General features: G+C 42.6%; 1 protein-coding gene across 10 annotated transcripts in view; it reads right to left on the bottom strand.

Annotated features, from left to right (window-relative positions):
* The window catches only part of AFF3 (AF4/FMR2 family member 3), a 594,726-nt gene that overhangs the window by 528,479 nt on the left and 44,089 nt on the right, over positions 1 to 22,158 (bottom strand). The gene's annotated exons all lie outside the window — the stretch shown is intronic.

Raw genomic sequence — 22,158 nt, 5'->3', positions numbered from 1 at the left:
TGGGAAACAGGAAGCACCTAGTTGAGAATCTCTATTTTTTCAAAAACCTCCACGCCCAATCCAACGATCTGTTCCAATAACAGAAAACAAGCAGGTGATCTTTCTTTACTTGAACACCCCACAGCACTGCAGAATTCTTAAGGCTGGAGAGACTAGGGGCCATTGAAGGCAAGCAACCAATTTTATCCAAGAAGAAAATAAGAGCTCAGAGTGGTTCAAGGAATGACCCATGGACACCCTCTCAATGGGTGACTTTAGCTGACATTTTAACTTAGTTCTCTCAAGGTCCTGCCCCTTGCTTGTAGCGTCAACAACTGTCCCTCTGAAACACATCCTTCCTCCCCTAAGTTATTCTCTTGGCAAGTTTCCCTGAAATAAATATCTCAATTCATAAAATGGACATATTTTGCCTCTTTCCCACTAGGAAGTGGCCCAGACTGGCTCAGAGAACTTCAGTTCACAGAGTCAGGTCATGGGCTAGGCTGAGGGATACCAGGCTGGCAAAGACTCCATCCTGAAGTCAGGTGTGTTCAGCCTCTGCTGCAAGTGCCGAGTATGTTGTGTATCAATGCACGGGTTTGTCAAGCTGACGGTTCTACAAAATCCACCCAAGATACTGGGTAAAGCTTGTCACATCTCCAACAGCTTGTTCAAGGCTCGTTTCTTCTCAAACCAAAATGATCTGTCTGGAACTGAAAGAGACTTGGAGACCATGAGTTCCATCTTTCATTTAGACAAAGAATCCTCACTATGAGAGTAGGTACATATGAGGTGGCCTGGACCCAGAAACATAAAGCAAATGTCTCAGAGGGCCCTGCATCAAGTCTGGTTTTTAATCAGTGACCTAAACGTTAACCCAGAGAATAGGCTCATTTTGTGTACTGAGTTAAGTGGACCCGCCAACATCTCCCAGAGTAAAAATTTTAAAAATCAAATGAAGAAGAGTATTATGTCAAATGTAGTTAAGTGTTATATACAGAAGAGAATGCTTAATCTCCAAAAATAAAAAGGCCAACTAGAAACTACCAGATATCAAGTTTTAAGTTGAAAATGCCACAGGGCACTCAAAGTTAGCCCCGCTTCCCTGCTGGCCTGCCACCCCTTACGCGAAAGGTGCACCATCAGTAAATGTCAAATTCCACCGCAACAGGGATCCGAGCTTAGCCCTCAGACACAGGGGACCCTGTCACACACGAGAGTTTACAATACACGCTGCACTTTCCTCCGGCCCTTCAAGAGAACTCGAAGCCCCAGCATCATAAACACTTGCATATATAACCTAGACTTTTCCTGGTGGTCTAGGTTCCTGTTCCAGTGTTTACTCCTTGGTTTAAAACTGATTTTTATCCAGGACCAAGGTCAGACTGCTGGGTGCCGAGGCTGTGTCTGAGCACTGGGGGCAGGGGGTGCTACCAGACTCATGGTAAGAAAAGATGAGGAAGTCATTCCCCTGAAGTGGGGGTATCCCTTGAGCTCCTGGCCATGCAGACAGCACATTGTTAGAAAGGCAGTGAAGGAGGCAAAGGCTGGAGCCATGAGATTGCAAGCAGGGTTTATTAACCAACAGAGTGGTTGGGCGCTTGGAGCAAGCAAGACCCAGGCTCCTCCCTGCAGGGGAGTGCTTGGTTTTTTTATAGACGGGTCATTTTGTTGAGCCATGTAGTCTGTGGCCTTGGGACTATCTTTGTTCTAGGGGACTTGATCCATTACACGGGCCTGTTCGATAAGAATGAGTCTGCAAGTCTGGATTCAGCTGGTTATGCTGATTTCTTGTCCTTTTAGGCCTTGTTTCATTTTCTGCCTAAGAAACATCTTGGTCTCCTCTCTGCTCTTGACTAAGCACGCATTTGTCACTGTTACTCAGAGAGTACATAAGATACAATTCTCCTCCACACCCACCCCAGTCCTGCCTCAGACACAAAAGAATGACCAAGAATGAGAACCACAATCTAGGGACTTCCTGTCATAGTGCAGTGGACTAGGATCCATGAGGACACAAGTTTAATCCCTGGTCTCTCTCAGTGGGTTTAGGATCCAGCATTGCCATGAGCTGTGGTGCAGGTCGCAGACACAGCTCGGATCCCTGTCGCTGTGGCATAGGCCAGCAGCTGCAGCTCTGATTCGAACCCTAGACTGAGAACTTCCAGGCCACAAGTATGGCCCTAAAAAACCAAAAAAGAGGAAAAAAAAGAACCACAATCTACATAAAAGGTTTGAGAGTTGCAATATCCTGAGAGAGAGAGAGAACCTGCTTTGCTTTAAAATCAGAATGGCACTATGTCCCAGGGGGTCACTGGCCTTAAACCTAACTACTGGTTTCCTCATCAGCCAGCTGGGCTAGGTTATGTGAGCAAGTGAGGACTAGGGTGAGGGTGGTACCTAGTGAACTCCCGGCCCAGCGGGTTTCTGTTGATCTCCACCTTTGGCTCCGCCTCCCCGACGGCCCAGCGGCTGCACCTCCCCCCCCCCCCAGCCGGCCTAGGAGCCACGTTCCCCGCATCCCACTGAGGCTCCCAGAGCAGAAGAGCAGGGGGGTCTCCGCACAGCATACGGGCCCCCCACAACTGACTCGGACTTGCCCTCTTGCCCCTCCTGAAGCACAGAATCACTGCAGGGAAAGAGTTAGGAGTCACCGAGTGCTGAGTGTAAGGCTCTGTCCCCGGGGACCTGTCAGAATGCACCCATTTCACTCTCCTGAGACAGAACAGTATTAGCATCCCCACTTTATGGATACGGAAATGAAAAATCATAGGCTAAGGATGGGCAGGCCCAGAAGCCAGCCCACGTGGACCAACACCCTCCCACAGCAGTCTGCAGGCGCCTCCTCTTGAAAGAAATCATGGCTATGGGGGGTAAAAATGGATGGAACCACACAGAAAGTTCTTGTGTGGATGTGCGTTTGTTTTTTGTTTTTTGTTTTTTTAAATTATTCTAAAGTTCTTAGTGGAACTTTAAAGAAAGTTCATTTCTTTCCTTCATTTAGTAATGTTTAACACCTGGTTCCTTGAAAAGCTCTTTAAGAGCTTAGCCAAAGCATAAAAGCCCTAATGCTTTCTTCACTTTAATTTTCATTATGAGCTTTTCTCATGAAAAACCATTCAGACCCTTCTAAAAGTGACCTATAAGTAAAGAGCAGGTCCAGAAAGACTGAGATGTATTGAAATACGAACTAATAAATGGATGAATGAACAAACACACTTCGGCACAGGGCACCTCTGTCCTGGGGGCCTAAATCATCCAGCTTCAGCAGACTTGTGACTAGAACTGACTGGAACAATGACTGCCCCTTGGCGGCCTCTGGAAATACAGACCGGGTCCAAATACTCCAAGTCTAACGCTGGCTTTAATCTCACATACTTGGCAGAAGAATATGCCATCCCGATAAAGCCCTCCTGTCTGCTCAACCAAACTGCCCCAACATGAACTCTCCTCCACCCAGGTGCCAGGGAAGAAACGGATCACTTTGGTTCCTGGTGTCCAGACTATTTTTTGTTTGTTTGTTTTTAAGGCCGCACCTGCTTCATATATAAGTTCCCGAGCTAGGAGCCGAATCAGAGCTGCAGCTACCAGCTTATGCCACAGCAACACAGAATCCACCTCCACCACAGCTCACAGCAACGCCAGATTCTTGACCCACTGAGCAAGGCCCCGGGGGCACACCTACATCCTCATGGATACTAGCTGGGTTCTTAATCCACTAAGACACAATGGGAGTTCCTAGCCAGACTGTTTTAAAAAGTGGTTGATCTCACCACTGCAACAAAAAGTGCATTGCCGTAAGTTACGTTAAAGCTGTTGTGTGGCAAATTTAAACATCGCATCATGGAGGAAAAAGTCAAGGGCTACAGTCCTGCTATCAAAGTGACACATGAGGCGATATGGTCATGATTTTATCATTTAGAAGTGACCTTCAGCATAACCCAGCCTACAATTAATACATGAAAAGCCCTTAGGATATGCAATCTTATAAAATGGCTCTTAGAATAATGCATTTGAATTCCTGAGTCCTTACACACAGCACTGGTCCCCTTAATTCTCCTTTAATCACAGAACACCAGCTTTTTTTCTTTTAGAAGTTAGGCCTCACAGAAAAAGTTTATGAAATCAAGGAGTTCCAGTTATGGCTCAGCAATAACAAACCCAATTAGTACCTATGAGGATACAGGTTTGATCCATGGCCTCACTCAGTGGGTTAAGGATCCAGTGTTGCTGTGGCTATGGTGTAGGCTGGCAGCTACAGCTCTGATTCAACCCCTAGCCTGGGAACTTCCACATGCCTTGGATGCGGCTCTAAAAAGACAAAAAATAAAAATTAAAAAAAGTCTATGTAATCAGCTCATTTGCAATTAAGGCAAATCTAATGCATCTGACGCCTTCCTGCCCTAAGGAAATGACAGGTGACACCAGGGTCCCATGTGCTGTGTTCTTGCTGACTTCCTTTCTGAACTGTGGCTCAGGTTGCCACTATGCTCCAGCTGTGTAACCACAACTCTCCCACCTATTTGGACAGACAACAAGGGACTCCACAGCATCTTTACCTGCAAGAAAGCTCAGCCCAGCATCCCGATCAGGACCCCCTCTTTCCTCTGCAGTGGGAACCATGAGCAGAGGAATACAGTTCTCTCACCTCTCTGGGCGCCACCCAGCGCCTGCTCATAATGGAAAACAGCTGCTGTTGGCGCCCCATCCGCCTTCATGGAGCGGGGGTCATGGATGCCCTAGGGAGCATTTCGATGTGAGGGGGGTTCCCGAACCTCCAGGTCACAGGCTAAGTGAGGAAGAACGGCATGGCTGAGAGAGACAGGAGGTGGTGCAGAGATGGGAGGGATAGAGAGATAGAGGTGGGTGGGGGGAGGAGAAGGAGGGCAGGAGGGAGGGAGATGAACCAAGTGACGGACACTAAAAAACATACTGCACAGACAACTGACTCCCTCCTCTGCTGTCCTTGCCTGGGAATCAGGAGGTTTGGGTTCTGGTTCCAGTTCTAAGGTCCTAGTTACCCTGAGCATCAAGCTCCTGGACTAAGCCCCAGATTCGTCAGTGTGTACAAGAGGCACTATCTAGATAATCTCAAAGCACTTTACATATATTAACTCGTAGAACCCTGACAGAAATCCTTGGTGGTGGGTAGAATTCTTTTTCTTTCTATTCTTTTTTTTTAATGGAATAGTTTCATGTGGAATTACTTATATCTACCCTTTTTTAAAAATTTTATTGGAGTACAGCTGACTTACAATGTTGTATTAATTTCAGGGGTACAGCAAAGTAGATAAGCTATACATATACATTTATCCATCATTTTTCCCATATGGAATACTACAGAATATAGAGCAGTGTTCCCTGTGCTATACAGTAGGTTTTGTTAGTTATCTATATTTATACATAGTAGTGTGTATCCATGAATCCCAGCCTCCTAATTTACACCGCTCCCCCAGTTTCCCCTTTGGTAACCATAAGTTTGATAGTGGAATCTCTGAGTTTCTGTTTTATAAATAAGTTGTTTCATATCATTTTTATACGATTCCACATATAAGTGATATCATATTATATCTTTCTCTGTCTGGCTTACTTCACTTACTATGATAATCTCTAGGTCCATCCATGTTGCTGAAAATGGCATGATTTCATTCTTTGTTACGGCTGAGTAATATCCCATTGCATGTATGTACCACATCTTCTTTATCCACTCCTCTGTCAAGGGACATTTAGGTTGCCTCCATGTCTTGGCTATTGTAAACAGTGCTGCAATGAACACTGGGGTGCCTGTATCATACTTTCCAAGAGCTTGAGGGTACCAAAATAAAGAGTCCTTCATGGCTAGTGAGCAAGAGTGGCAGGGGGTGGGGTGAAGGTGGTGAGAACTGAGACCACTTGGTTCAGAGCTGTGCTCTTGAGCATCACCATGTGGTTCCTGCCTTCTACCAACTCACACACCAGGGAGAATTACTTCAGTACAAAAGCTATACATATGTTCAACATTTTAGGAGTAAAAGGAATGTCGCTATAAAATATAAGTAAATATAAAGTGGATAGTTTCGTGGGTTTTGTTTGTTTGTTTTGTCTTTTTGCTATTTCTTGGGCCGCTCCTGTGGCATATGGAGATTCCCAGGCTAGGGGTCCAATCGGAGCTATAGCCACCGGCCTACGCCAGAGCCACAGCAACGCAGGATCCGAGCTGCATCTGCAACCTACACCACAGCTCACAGCAACGCCAGATCGTTAACCCACTGAGCAAGGGCAGGGACCGAACCCGCAACCTCATGGTTCCTAGTCGGATTCGTTAACCACTGCACACGACGGGAACTCCAGTTTCATGTTTTTTTACAAAAAAAAAAAAAAAAAAAAGGAAATCAGTGTCTTACCATACACACCAGTTAAAGACATTTCTTATGAAGGATTTATATAGATACTGCCCAATTTCCTATCTTAATGATACTTAAAATATCATAAAGGTCACTTACTTTCTTGAGAAAGTAAAATTATTTTCAACAAAGGATAGTTCATAAATGTTAATGTTTTCACTGGCTGTCCATAAGACACTTCTTTACGGAAATATTTATGAGCCTACTACATATCAATTACTTTATTACCAAGAAATACATCAACTGAGCACACAAAATTATCAGTGCCAGTCTAAAAACAATTTGGGGAGCACAATGAAGATAGAGGTGACCCGTGGATATCCACGGGTCCCACAGCCACAGATTCAGCCATCCACAGATTCAACCAACCTCGGAGCCTCGGATGTAGAACCTGCAGATGTGGAACTCGTGGATATGGATGCTGATTGCACTATGCCATTTAACAGAAGTGATTTGAGCACCCGCAGATTTCGGCATCTGTAGGGATCCTGGAACAATCTCCTGTGGATACTAAGGGACAACTGTCTAACCATGATAAGCTAGAAAAAAATTAAGCTTAGCCAAATACAATGAATTTGGGTTTGCAGAATTACTTGTGATGCAATCAAATACTTTAAAACCTTCCACATCACACACAAAGTCAAAGTGACCAACAGAATGTCTGAGCCTGCCATAGCTCTTTTTCAAAGCAAAGGTATGAAATCCCCTTTTGGCCTCTTGCTGTCAACTTTGCATGAGCAACCTTTCTCATCACCTCAGCCATGTCAGCTCCCAACTCCACACCATCACCTAAAAGCCACCCCTATCCCAGAAGATCCTGGTCCACCCTTTGGCTGCAACATGCAAGTCTTCCATCAGGCCCTTTGGCCTTTCACTGAAGCATCTACGTCTTGAATTCCAAAACCACGCATAGCCCAATTATTCCCATTCCCAAATCCACTAAGCAAACTGTCTATGCCAAAAGACTGTGGGTTTTTGTACCCCAAATCTCTGGTCCCCCAAACCAGAGGCTCTGGATCTAGGTGATTCTGGGAAGTATCTAGATTTGGGAACCCCTGGGCTACACCTTGGGTATTAACACTCTGCTATAGGTACAGTTTTCTCTACTGTCAAAAGAGGGATCTGGGCCGGAGAGTGATCTCCAAGCTTCATCCAGCCAGAGCCACAAGTCTGAGTCCAGCTTCTAAGACTCCATAGATACTGATTTTCTCTCCAACCAGACTGCATGTTTCTTCAAAACAGAGGCCACAACACCTCTTCTGAGTGTTTCATGCACAGTAGGAGCTCAATGAACTTACAATCACGAGCCCCTATGATAAGCCCTGCTGACTGAGGACACAGACACTACTGTGGCCAGGCTATGTAGCAAATCTTGTACAGGTCTGGTCCACAAGTCACACCTGGCTCTAAAAGAACTGCCTGCAGAGGCTTCCAGATATCAGCACTGGATGTGCTGCCATCAGAAAGCGGCAGAACGCACTCTCTCAGATACTAGAGTATTTACAATCCTCTACAACATCTAGAAAGTGTAAGTTCTGCCTTTCTGTTTACTTGTTAAGGAAACGACAGAAAACCGTTACAGAGGCCACTCTGGTTTGTGAGAATTATGAACCATATCGCTGTACTGTCCAAAGAATTCACATGTCTAACAGAAAGTAATGACGAGAAAGACAAGACAGTGGTTCTTTTACTGCAATGACAACAGGATGAGGCAGGTAACTGTTCAAGTCTAGTAAATAAATCAAACGGAATATATATATAAATAAATGATAAAAAAAAAGGAAAAAAAAAGAAAATAAATCAAACAGTCTTGCATCTATTACCAAGCTCACTCTATTGAAAGGGGACTGTTCAAGCTGGCCTTTTGTAGTTTTCTCATGTCTAGCTATAGAATCTTCTTAACAAGAAAAGTATTTTCATGGAAACTCAAGATCAAGTTAATACAGAAAGAAAGAAACAACAATAGTCCTCATTTTTAAATAGGCCTGATCATTGCCAGGTCATTTTCACATGTTATGCCATTTCAGCCTCTCAAAGAAGCCCTCAGAGCAGGCAAGGTGCACATTATCTGCGTTTTTACAAATGAGAAGATGAAACAGAGGTTATGAACTTCCTCCGTGGTGCAGCTGGAAACAAACACCCAGGGTTCACACTCCACCAGTGACCCTCTACAGCAGGGGTCCCACAGAGGAGACAGATGTACGATGTCTGGCCAAGACAGTGGGAGGTTGTTTTCTTCATTTTATTTTGTTTGTTTTACTTTGAATTTGAAAGGACTGCAACAAGGCTGCAGAGCTTCCAACTGGCCACAGCTCCCATCACATCCAATTATGTGACTGCTTCAGACAAGCGATGGGTCTTCTTGGTCCCTGAAGACACTTGAATTTGTGACCCCTGGGCTAAATAATTATATTTACATACTTATAAAAATAATTATATTTTATCATCTCGTAGTACCTTAAGAGCACATTCACATGCCATGTTTCACTTGCTCCTCATAATCCTGTTTACTAAGTGTGAAAAAAATTCAAGTGACTCATACAAGGTCAGGACCTAAAATCTGAATGTGTCATGTAAGAAATAACAGGAAACTATATCTGGTCACTTGTGATGGAACATAATGGAGGATAATGTAAGAAAAAAATGCATATATATGTGTGTGTATGTGCATATATATATGACTGGGTCACTTTGCTGTACAGCAGAAATTGACAACATTGTAAATCAACTGTAGTAAAAAAAATCTTTAAAAAAAAAACAGTACGTGGGAATTTCTTGAATAAGTGTCAAGGTAAAGTTCTTTAGATAACCATTATGTAAAAATTTCTCAACTTGAGTACTCAGGTATGCATATTTTCAAATTTGATTATCACTTAAAGGACAGTCATCCAGAGTATAAGCAGAAACTAAGCTTCCACATTAGGAAGTCATATTTCTTTCTCCCCCCTCCCCTGTATTCATTCAATAATAATAAAGAAGAAACTGATAAAATGTCTATTTTTTAAATCATTAACAAAATGCTAGCAAAATGAATCCAGCAATGTACAAAAGGATTATACACCATGACCAAGTGAGATGTTCCAGGAATGCAAGGTTGGTTCAACATACAAAAGCCAGTCAATGTAATAAACCACATTAACAGAATAAAGGACAAAATGTTACATGATCAGTTCAATAAATGCAGAAAAAGCCTTTGATCAAATGAAACACTCTTTCATGATACAAATACTCAAAAAACTAGAAACAGAAAGGATCTTCCTCAGCCTGATAAAAAGGCATCTATGAAAACACACAGACAACATCATACTTAATAGTAAATGATTGAAGGTTTTCCCCCTAAGATCAGGAACAAGTCAAGGATACCTACTCTCACCCACTTAGAACCTTACTGGAAGTTCTAACATACCAATCAAGCAAGAAAAAGAAATAAAAGGCACCCAGATTGGAAAGGAAAAAGCAAACTTATCTCTATTTGCATATGAGCTGATCTTGCATATATAAAATCTTAAGGAATACACACACACCACCACACAATTATTAGGACTAATAAAATACATTCAGCAAGATTGTAAGAAAAAGCTCAATGTACGAAAAATAAAAATATCAGTGATCCATCATTCCATCACTAAAAGAATGACGAGCAACTAAGAAGGTTGCTCTTTTATTTTTATTAATCCCAACCTGAGATTTAGGCATATAAAATTCACAACTACTTTAGCTTTTTAAACTATGTTTCCTGGTTTATACACAGTTCAAAAAAATGTGAAGGGAAAGATGCTTTTGCTCACATAACCAAGAAGATCAAGTGATGAGAATTAGAAAAGATTCTGCCACGACCATCTTCTGCTAGGCCCATTAAAAATACTAATTTGTTCAAGTTTTAATTCTCTTCTAATGGGTTTTCTTCAAAGTACTACATAGCAGTTGCAATCAGTTCAAAATATTGCATCTTGATGCAATATACAAATGAAAGTAATGACTACATTTTCACTTATTAGTTTATAATTTTACTTTGGCCCAGTCTCCCAGAGATTTTAACACCATTAAGCACTTCACAATATTGGTGTAGGACTCCTTCCATTTCACTAGAATTAACATAGAATTGGTAGCCTATTTCAGGAATATTGAACATGCTTCGTAGGTAATATAACCCCAACATACACAGAAAGGAAAATTGTCCTGTTTCAGAAAAGCGTTACTTTTAGTTCTTTCCTGAAGATCTGAATAGAGACCTTGTCTGCTCTAAAATCCGTGGAGCATAAAGCAGGCCAAAGGTTAAGAGCATGCCTCTGAGAGGTCCTGCTAAGTTTCCAGAAATGCCTTTTATGCTCTCTACCTTAGGAACTCAATAAACAGACATTCATTAATTCACATAAATGGTTAATTATCATCCCCTATGTATTTGCAGGTTCACATGTCTTTTTGGTCCCTTGAATTTTTTTTTTTTTCAAAAATCAAAGTGAGGCTAAGTAGAGCTTCGGTTAAAGAAAACATTCATGAGACCTTTTTTCTGTGAAAGCAGAGAGTTTATTGCCTGATTCTCTTCCATGTATGGATGGATCTTACTCCTCATTTACACTTGGATTCAAATTAGTCAGTGGCAAACAAAGCCAAGTTATTAATTTAAGAATCAGCACATAAAAATTGAATAACAGTATTCTTTTCTACCACAGTGAAGGCAAATTATTTACAGATGAGATATTAAATAGACACATCCTTTTTACAACAATTTCCCTCCTAACACCGTAAGCTTGTAAGAGGGAAACTTTGGTCCTCTGGATGAAAACATTTCACCGAGGTTTTTTCATCAGTCCCCATTTTTGGCAGTGACGATTCAAAAGAGGTGATAAATTCCAGGAAGAAGAAAATCATGGGCCAAATGACAGAAACCTTCTATAATTTAAAAGAATATGCTGCCAGACAGTTCTTTTTTGAATCCTGTTATTCGTCTTTAAAAACACTGATTAACTGTGTGGGAGGGAGGGAGGGTGGGCAGAGGAAGGAAGGAAGGAAGGAGGGAAGGAAGGAAGGAAGGAAGGAAGGGAGGGAGGGAGGGAAGGAAAAGGAAAGGTAAGGTTAACCACACAGTAAACTATACCACTGTTTTCAATTTTTCATCGCCCTTCCTTTGAGAGGATACATATCCCTGCTGGTTGGCATGTGACTGGCAGTTCTGCTTTGGGAAAGAAGGCTCTTTTCCCTTCCTACTAATATCAGGCATGACCTTATGATTTATTAAGTTGATGAAATGACAGCCACATGACATATGCCACATCCAGCAAAAGCTTTTTCTCCCTCCACTAGGAGGATAGTATGTTCCAAAAAAGGCACACTTTTTGTCAGTTTGGGTCTGAGAATGAAAAGGACACTGGACCACAGCTGACCTTCAACTGCCATGTAACATGGACAAGAACTACACTTTGCAACCGTAAGCCACTGAGATCTGGGGGATGTTTGTTTTGCCTAACAAAAGCTGGCTGATACAATCTGCAACCCTCATGTTTCATCCACATTGCCATTTTAATTTATCTGGAAGTAGACAAACTTAACAGGTGTCATAAACAACCCCTAGGGAAGACTGATTTCACATCTCAGTATGAAAGAAGTATATAATGATTCATCTCCTCCGTTTACCAGAATGGAGCAGTTTGATACAAATCTATCCTATATTCTGTATCAGCAATTAATGCAGTGATGAGAAAATAAGGGAACAAAGAGAACAGAGAGTAACCGAATCTGAGGTCTAGAGAAATGATGACTATATGACTTAGGGTCACTATACCAAGACTGCAAGAAGCTGTCATCCAGCTGGAGAATCCAGAGCCATTCTATATCCAGACACTGGGTATGTATGGATCAAAACCAGAGGTATGAGTATAGTCAACCATCTGAAATAATAGAATGATCTCAGTTTGGTACTGATGGAAAAGAATTACCAGAAATTTTGCCATTTGGGCTATTGAAAGTCATTACTCCTAAGTCTACCTAAACTAAGCAATGATATCATTGCTTCACCAATTCTGAAGTTCTGGTTTTGTTTTTTCTTTAATGAAAATACATATAATTAAAAAAAAACAAAAAAAAAAAAACAGGGAATTCTTAGCTCCTACAATGCACAGGGCTCATGACATTAGCATGAGGGGCACTGAGGTGGGGGGGGGGTCATAAGAGAGAACCTTGGTTCTCAACAGAACAAAGTCTTAGGTTATCTTCTATACCTGGGTTCTGCAATCATTAAATAAACAGAGGCCCAGATCTGGCGGGCAGGGAAGCTATCAGTTTAAAAAATAATTTACACACAGAAACAGTGACTCACATAAATGCCTCTAAGTATCTTTTCAGCCACAGAGTGGATCCAATCATTGAATGAAATTGCTGGCCATAACATCAAGTAACAAGAAGGGAAAAATTAATAAGAAAGTTACCAGTTTTTGAAGACCTACTATGTTCTGGGCTATTTGCATATATTATCTCACTTAATCTGCATAATAAATCAGTGGCACAGGCATTACCTCTGTTCTATACCCAAGGAAATTGAGGCTCAGAGAGGTTAGGTTACTTGTTTAAGACAGCACAGAATGTGAACTCATTACATCCTCTGAAAGTCCTGCCCTTTCTGTTATCAAATGACATCGTTCTGGAATTTTGTCAGCCAAGTGGATTTTTTTCCTTAAAGTTTAAATCATCTTATTCTCAAAGATTTTAAAGAAGACATTTAAAGTTACTTCTGTCATGTGTTTCAATACATCACAATTCCTTAAGCCAAGAATCCATTAATTTTACTTTACCTAAATATCTCCCAACAGAAATTAGGCCCATTTATGCTTTCCATGTCATTAAAGCAATCCATTTTATAGAAGCAGTCATACAGCTACAAGAGACAGTTTGTGTAGAAACTAAGAAGAAACAATGAGATAAATCTGTGCACGAAAAAGAATCACCTCACACAAAATTTCTTATGACTTTCACAAGGAAGTTTTCCTAATTGTACTGCTGTACCATCATTGTTATTAATAAAGTCACATTTAGGTGTTGTGGTGGATTTGACCAGCTGTGGTGAACAGTTGCGACCATTTTCGTCATCCATAAAACTTGGCAAATCGGTGGTTTAATGAGTACACACCATTTTTATACATTCCAAATACTCACCCAAAAAAGCAGTACCTAAAATGACAATGAATTACAGACAATCCTTGCACAGCAAAAAGCCTGTTCAATTAGAATGCCACGAGTCTGAAATACACAATGACTTGGACATGGTATAGTGTTCATTCTGAGTTAAACAGCTGAAAGTCCATCTGAAAATGCTTTTCCCTGTATACCTCACCACACCTGCTAGAGACCAGACACACATGCACTTACATACACACGTGGGTACGTACAGCTGTATAAATCACCAATATTTAAGACTGGAAAAAAACCTCAGAATCCATGCCTTATAATTCTGCCACTGAGAGGTCCTGAGATACATATAGGATGGTAGCCCTGGGCAACAACTCTGCAGCCACAGCTCCTGGGCAAAAAGCCCAGCTCCACATGCACTGGCTGTGGGCCTTCAGGCAAGTTACTCCACTTGTCCCCTTCTCTATAAAATGGGAAATAACAGGACCTGGCTCACAAGTTAAAAAGAATGAATGAGATACGGTTCATGTGAAGGGCTCACTACACTTCCTTATGTGTAAGAAATACTAAGATGGAGTTCCCTGGTGGTGCAGCGAGTTAAGAACCTGGCACTGTCACTGCTGCACGTTCACTGCTGTGACCTGGGTTGGATCCCTGGCCCGGGAACTTGTGCATGCCATGTAGGGGAAGGGAGGGACACCAAGAAACCCTGAGGCCAAATGGGCTGAGTGCCCTCTAAGGAAATCCTGCTGCTGTTAAATATCAGAACAACATCCTAGAAAGCCTGCCTCCATCAGTCTTGTGTGTTTGAAAATAATCTTAAAAATCCATTTGAAACAGTCCATAATTAGAAAAGTCCACTAATTTTTCCTGGCAGTGTAGCTTTACCTAATTACTTCTGAGTCAAAAATCACTTTTAAAAACACTCTAATTAAATTTTAGACATATGGTCTGACATAGATTTATGCTGAAGTGGCGTACATAAACTTTTCATTCATTAGCCAATTATTCAAAAATATCTATGAAACATGTTTATATTTTCGAGTCTAATAGTTGATACCATCCTCTTCTCTGTGGTCCCATTCTCTGAAACTTTTGCTTCTCACAGAGATTTTCTTTTTTTATGGACACATCTGCATATGCAAGTTCCTGGGCCAGAGACTGAATCCAAGACACAGCTATGACCTACACCACAGCTGCAGCAATGCCAGATCTTTAACCCACTCTGCTGGGCCAGGGATCGAACTCAAACCTCCACGGTGACCTGAGCTGCCACCGAGACAATGCTGAATCGTTAACCCACTGCACCACAGTGGTAATGCCTGAGAATTTTTTTTAAGTCTCCACTATTCCCAACATACAGACATCTATAACTACCTGTGTTCTTCCTCGTCTCCTGGGCCTGGCATGTCCATGTCCTTCTCTGAGCCCTTTCTCCAGTCGCCTGTCCCATCCTTTCCCTGGAGAGTGAGAGCATTCCAGTGGCCACTCTTTCACCCCCACTGCCAACTCCACAAACCCCCTCAGTCCTCTCTTGGGGGAGGGGTGGATTGAAGAGTTTGTGGTTAGCAGATGCAAACTAGTATATACAGGATGGATAACCAACGAGGTCCTACTGTAGAGCACAGGGAGCTACATTCAATATCCTGCGATAAGACATAACAGAAGAGTATATGAAAAAGAATGTGTGTGTGTGTGTATAACCGAGTCACTTTACTGTACAGCAGAAAGTAACATAACACTGTAAGTCAACTATCCTTCAGTAAAATAAATTTTAGAAAATTAAAAAATAAAGTAGACAGAGTTCCTATCATGGCTCCGCGGAAATGAATCCGACTAGGAACCATGAGGTTGCGGGTTTGATCCCTGGCCTTGCTCAGTGGGTTACGGATCTGGCATTGCCATGAGCATGTGGTCGCAGACATGGCGCAGACCCCATGTTGCTGTGGCTGTGGTGTAGACCGGCAGCTGTAGCTCGGAATTGACCCCTAGCCTGGGACCCTCCTTATGCCACAGATGTGGCTCTAAAAAGACAAAAAATTTAAAAAATTAAAAAACAAAGCAGTGACCGTAGGACTGCACTCTCCCGGCTCCTACCCCTCTGAGGCAGGGGCTGCCTTCCCTCCCACCACCCCTCCGTGTCCTCGGCCTATACACTGCACCATCTCCTCACTCTCCCTGGATCATCCTATCCAATTTCTTGGCTGGCACTCACCCCCACATGCTGACAACTCCCAGATCCTTCTTTCTGCTCTTGTCTGTGTCCTAAAGTTCATTCCCATGCTGCAAACTTCCTGCAGGCAACTCTACCCAGATGGCCCACAGGCATTTCAAAGGGAACACTTTAAAATCCAAACACACTCTCCTTCCTGTTCAGCGTGTTCCTCCTCACCACACAAGCTAAATATCCTAAAAGTATCTTTGGCGGCTCAGCCTCCCTCACTCCCCCAACCAGTCCAACAGCAAGTTTTGCCAATGAAATTCCCAAAACACCTCTCTGGCCATCCACCTGCCGGACCTCACTCTCCAGACATGGCCCATCACAGCCATCAGACTCACCCAGGTCAAAGGCCTGCTAGAAATAATAAGAAATGTAAATGTGAGCATTTTGTTCCTCTGCTCCAAGAGCAGGCCATCACCTACTGGAAAATGTCCAAGCTCCTTGAAATGCATGCATGGCCCACCCAGGCCCCAAACCCCTCTCTCCCTCCCTGAATGCTTCAGAGCCACAACTTACCTACACTTGTCATTGCTACTGTCCACAACTTGCTGTTTCGCACCTCTTTGCTTTAACTAACATTGCTGCACCTACCAGGCACTGCCACCCACCCCCCAACTCCCATCCTAATTCCCATTCATCCTTTAAAACTCAAATGGGAGGTCACCTTCTCCAGGAAATCGTCCCTAAAACTCCACAATGGACAGGAAACCCATTTACATACTCCATAGGATTCCCTATAAGAGCAGGTAAAGACTGTACTGATATTATTTGAAATAATCTGTTCCAGACTAAAGTACAAACACATCAAGGACTAGAAGTGTGGTCTATTCACTTCTGTGTCTGGCTTAATAAACAGTTGTTCATCTCAACCCAGAAACCTCTACGTCTAAAGAAAGAGAGCTATGAAGAGCAGCTTAAAGCATCCATACTGTGTTTCATTATTGTGTATAATATTTCAGCATGTTAAAATACTACTTTTAGCCTGCTGAGGGGTAACAGTAAAGAAAAGAATAGAAATTAATTTATGTAACTAATTATCTACCTAAATATTAGATATGAACTTACTATACTTCCTTTTTAGACTATAAATATTTAATTTCCAGACTCAGAACTTGTTAACTCAGCCTTGGAGTTTTAATTCAAGTTGCAGGGGGGCAGGGATGGGGCTAGATAGTAGGTAAAATTTACCAGCTTGCCCATTAAATACTTTTCTCAGGTATTCTGCTCATGCTAAAAGAGTAAAACCTACTTACTAAAAAACAAACATGCACTCTAAAGAAAAGTCACCTAAAAGATTTAGTTCTCAGAAAAAGCCATGCCATATTCAGGGGAGGTATCTATCTTCAATGAAAAAAACAAAAAACACAAAACACAAATAAGAGAGTCCACTTGGTTCCAGCTGAGTGGCCCCTCTTGCACATGGATGTGCTTCTGAGAAGGACTCAGCAGGTTCTGCAGGCAACATCTGTCCTAAGCTCCAAATATCACAAGCAGCAAATGCTCAGGGCTGCTGAGGAATAGCATGGACCTTCTCTGCCTCATCCCAACCTGAGCCCAGACAACAGGGCTGGGCTGAAGGCTTCATTCTGGACTTATGTGCTAGCCGTACAACTTGTATACCCAGCAAAATATTAAACCCTTTGATTTTCCACCCCAAAGAGAAGGCTGTAACATCTGGATATTAGTTGAAGTGGTGTGGTTGCACTGTTACTGCTGATGCTGTAGGCTGCTTCCCCAGGATGACAGACAGTTTTGCTCAGAGGGTCTCTAAAGCTAGACTCTCTCATCCAAGGAACCCTCATTTCCCACCTCTGCTGCAGACGAGGAGAGGGGCTAAGTGGCACATTTCGGGAAATGGACGGACCAAACCGTCTCGGCTGATGCCGAGCCCCTATTCCAGTTAACTGTGGAGTCCGTGGCCAGTGGAGACACCCGCCTCTCACCCTGAGGTAAAGTCCTCAACGTCCAACAGCACTTTCCACCTCACCATCTCTGAGAAATGACACCAATGGTTGGTACAAAAGTCAGCAGACAAGGCCACGTCCATCTTTTCACGCAAGTTCCTATTCCAAATGATGTAACCGAAGCTCAGGATTTAGCCGACTACTGTCAGTTGTTGCTTTTTGGTTTTGAAGGAACTCTTGGGTATTCCTCTTGGGACACAGCAGAGCACACCGCTGACTCTGAGAAATTCCCCCCTTTTCCGAGGGGGTGAGGGGTGGGAGTTGTGCAAATCCCCAGATTATTCCATCATTTGTAACACTATTCATAGTCAATACATAGTGTTTTCTCCAATGTGAGACAAAACACATTAACTTGGTGGCACAGTACAAACCAAAGCTATTACCAAACTCTTCTTTCCTTGTTATGGGGCTACTCTATCTCCCCTCTGCCCAGTCTAAAAGAAAAGTTACATTCATGGAATTAACAGCTGCTTATTACAAGAAAGGGTTAAATACAACTAGTCTGACCAAAGAATGGATTGTGAGGTAGAAGGCAATATCCCAGCCACTAAAAGCACACATGCCAAGTAGTTCCCGCCGTGGCGCAGTGGTTAACGAATCTGACTAGGAACCATGAGGTTGCAGGCTCGATCCCTGATATTGTTCAGTGGGTTAAGGATCTGGCATTGCCGTGAACTGTGGTGTAGGTTGCAGATGCGGCTCAGATCCCACATTGCTATGGCTCAGGTCGGCGGCTACAGCTCCGATTAGACTCCTAGCCTGGGAACCTCCATATGCCACGGGAGCAGCCATAGAAAAGGCAAAAAGACCAAAAAAAAAAAAAAAAAAAAAAAGCACACATGCCAAGTACCACCCCAATGGGCTACAAGCTACTGCGAGCACTGCCTCTGCGGGCTCACGTGTCCCAAGGCTGCGAATGAAACTCGTCACTATCATTCCTGAAGAGTCAGCTCTATTTTCCAAATCTGAAATGGTCACATCTGTTTAAACCCAATCTGGCTTGCTCCTATCAGCCACAACCTATCTCAGAGAACAGAAATGTATGTGTGTGTGTGTGTGTGTGTGTGTGTGTGTCTGCATGCAAGCCCTCATTAAGAAGATAAAGTAAATAAACTTCCCGCCAATCTCACAGCACACTCAAAGTCAACTGTGCTATATTTACTCACATAATCAGTCCCATCTGCACTCATTTTTCTAATGAAATTGGATTGGAAATTAAACACAGAAACTGCAGCTAAGTCTGACCACCTGACGGACTCGGGGCACTCTGTGATGAAGGAGACAGGGCCGGCAGCGCTGGGAGCCAAGGTACCCACCTCCCCACTGGAGGAGGCTGAGCCCACCAGGGGTTCCACCTGGAGCTGATTTCTTCTCGGCACTGGGAAAGTTGCAATTTGCAGCTGTGGCCGCAGGGTAGTGCAGAAATTCTCTGAAGAGCTACCCCCTCCCCCACTACTGCCACCTCCTTGCCAAAGAGAGGGCAGCTGGGAGAGAATGGGCACTTTTGGTCTGAGTCCTGGGCACTGAGAGGAGCGACAAATTGAGCAGTGTCTGTAAGACTCTGCATCCAGTTACATTCGGCACTGGCTCATGCTGTAGAAGGACCCAGTCTTTGACAGACTAACAAGAACTGTAAAGCTATAAAAAGTGATTAGCCTATTTACTACAAACTTTGTTTACTTAGGTTTTTATGTTTATTTCCCACTACATCCCACTAGAATACAATTAACCACCCCCTCACTCATCAAAATTGTATTAGAAAGACTCAGAAAAATAAAATAAATGCTGCATCTAGAGGTAACCTCCCAGCACTGTGGAACTGGGATGTTATTATACAGAGCCTCCTCAAAATAAAAAGGAAAAAAGGGGGTCTTTTTAAAGAACTTTTCTGGAGTTCCCGTCATGGCTCAGTGGTTAACGAATCCAATTAGGAACCATGAGATTTCGGGTTCGATCCCTGGCCTTGCTCAGTGGGTTGGGGATCCGGCGTTGCCGTGAGCTGTGGTGTAGGTTGCAGACTCGGCTCAGATCCCATGTTGCTGTGGCTCTGGCGTAGGCCGGTGGCTACAGCTCCGATTCGACCCCTAGCCTGGGAACCTCCATATGCCGTGGGTGCAGCCCTAGAAATGGAAAAAGACAAAAAATAAATAAATAAAGAACTTCTTTTCAAAGGAAATTTTATCCTTTCAGTTCTTGCTACTCCAGGTTTGGTCTATGGACCAGCAGGAATACCTGGGAGCTGGTTAGAAATGCAAAATCATAGCCCCACCCTGCACCTATTAAGTCAGAAGCTACAATTTGGAGTTCTTGTTGTGGCTCAGAGGAAAACAAACCCAACTAGTATCCATGAGGACACGGGTTCAATCCCTGGCCTCACTCAGTGGGTTAAAGGATCCGGCATTCCCACGAGCTATGGTGTAAGTCATCGACGAGGCTCAGATCTGGTGCTACTGTGGCGCAGGCTGGCAGAGGCAGCTCCAATTTAACGCCCTAACCTGGAAACCTCCATATGCCACAGGTACGGCCCTAAAAAGCAAAAAAAAGAAAAAAGAATCTATATTTTACCAGGACTCCTAAGTTATCTGGAGGTACGTTGAAGTTTGAGAAGTGCTGACCTGATAGTAAAGTATATGGACCTTTGTTCTCAAAACTGTTCTCTGAGTCCTGTTTTCTTCCTCGAAGTATATTTTATAGAAAAACGAATGTATTCTGAAATTACAAAACAAAAATTGATTAATGCCCAGAACTGGTGATCATCCACCAGAATAAACCCTATTTCTAGCTAAACTGCCAGGTAACTAATTAACATTTCAATGAATGTTGACAGAAAATGTGGTCTGTCACTTCATCACTCAGGTAAACAGGGCAAGTATGACAAGAAAAGTTTAACTAAGACTGAGAGACATATTATAGCACTCTAGAGGACTTTTGGAAACTAATTTCCTGTCCGTTGAAAAAAAAAAAAGGAAAAATAAAATTATTTGAGCTCAAGCTAAGCACAGAACTCTAAACTGAGTTGCTGTGTCAGAGGGGTCTCCAAATTAGTCATGTTGTTTACCTCGGCTAACAAGGAGCCTCCTGGGAAAAAATTATGTGAACAAGTGTGAGAACCGTCGATGCCCTTCCCTGCATGTGAGTGGAGAAATTGCAGAGGGGAAAACACACAAGTGAATACAATTAATGACTTTGGCACTCTCTGATTCCCGCTCCCCAGGGATGGGAATAAACAAGATTTTGAAGGTGAAAGGGCTCGGAGATGACTTCTTGCTCCTGGTTCACTTACTCTGAAAGCTTCTTCTATAAAGTCCTTGGCAGAGGGTCTACAGCCTCCTGGGGACAGTCATTGGTACCCTCTGAGACAGCCTTGTCATATTACTGTTAGATATCCTTGTACTCACTGATCTTACATATGGACAACCCAGTGCAATGCCTTCAAACTCTCTGGGCCCCCATCACGTCCCCAGGTGTTAGTTTCCACTGACTAAACCCATTAAGTTTCTTGGATGGGTCATATTCTCTCGTTCTGGTAAAACTGTGTATTTTGTTTCTATATGAAACTAAATTATGATTAATTGAAACTAAATTATGTGGGTCTCATAATTTAATGAGACCCACAGAGCCAAATGAAGTCACTTGATGTAACGGGTGGTAATTCGATAACTTCTCAGTGAAACATCAATGATTATGTAATGGTTAATATTTCTACATATGTTACTAGGACAACCATAAGTAAGGACCTATTTGTCTGCTAGATTATGATGTACAACTAAGAAACACTACCAATCTCTACTCAAAAATGTCCCTGGGTCCCACTGCCAGGGACAGAACACTGCACCAGACGGATGACCCGACCCAATGTGGTCTTTCTGTCTCCTTCCTTGTTTATGATCAAGAGCTATTTTGAAGGAAGCAAAGGGTATAGAAGAACTACATTTGGCATTCACAAAGCAATTGACACTTTTATGACTTAACATCACAACCTCATGAGGTAGGCCAGTATAAGTGCTGTCATTTTATAAGTGATTAAAGCCAAGACTGGGAATAGGAAATGAGAAAAATCGCGAGCTGCCCAGGGCCAAACAGAAAGTGAGGTTGGAGCCAGCTGAATCCAAGAAACCTCAATTAAAGTCCCAAACAAAAGAGAACAGGCAACAGAGAAAATAATTCTTATGGATTTCACTTTGAAACAAAACAAGGAAACATTATATTCCATTAAATGATATTAAAACTGTTTTTTATGGCCTTGATTTCGCCACCAAGGCTTTATTCCCAAAATAAAGAAAATTTAAACAGCAAACTTATTCCGGGTTAAAAAAAAAAAAATCCATTTAAAAAGAAAAAAAAACAAACATTTCATTTTCAGAGTTGGTTTTTTGTTGTTTTTTTTTTAATTTGACTGTTATTTTAACCAATATTATGCCAGAGGGCCTCGTTCAAGTTGCTAAATTTAAAGTGTCATTGATTAGACCCATTCTGGTTCACAGGGACA

Source organism: Sus scrofa, chromosome 3 (assembly GCF_000003025.6).
Source record: "Sus scrofa isolate TJ Tabasco breed Duroc chromosome 3, Sscrofa11.1, whole genome shotgun sequence".
In the NCBI taxonomy this organism is placed as follows: domain Eukaryota; kingdom Metazoa; phylum Chordata; class Mammalia; order Artiodactyla; family Suidae; genus Sus; species Sus scrofa.
This window is presented reverse-complemented; position numbering and strand designations above follow the sequence as displayed.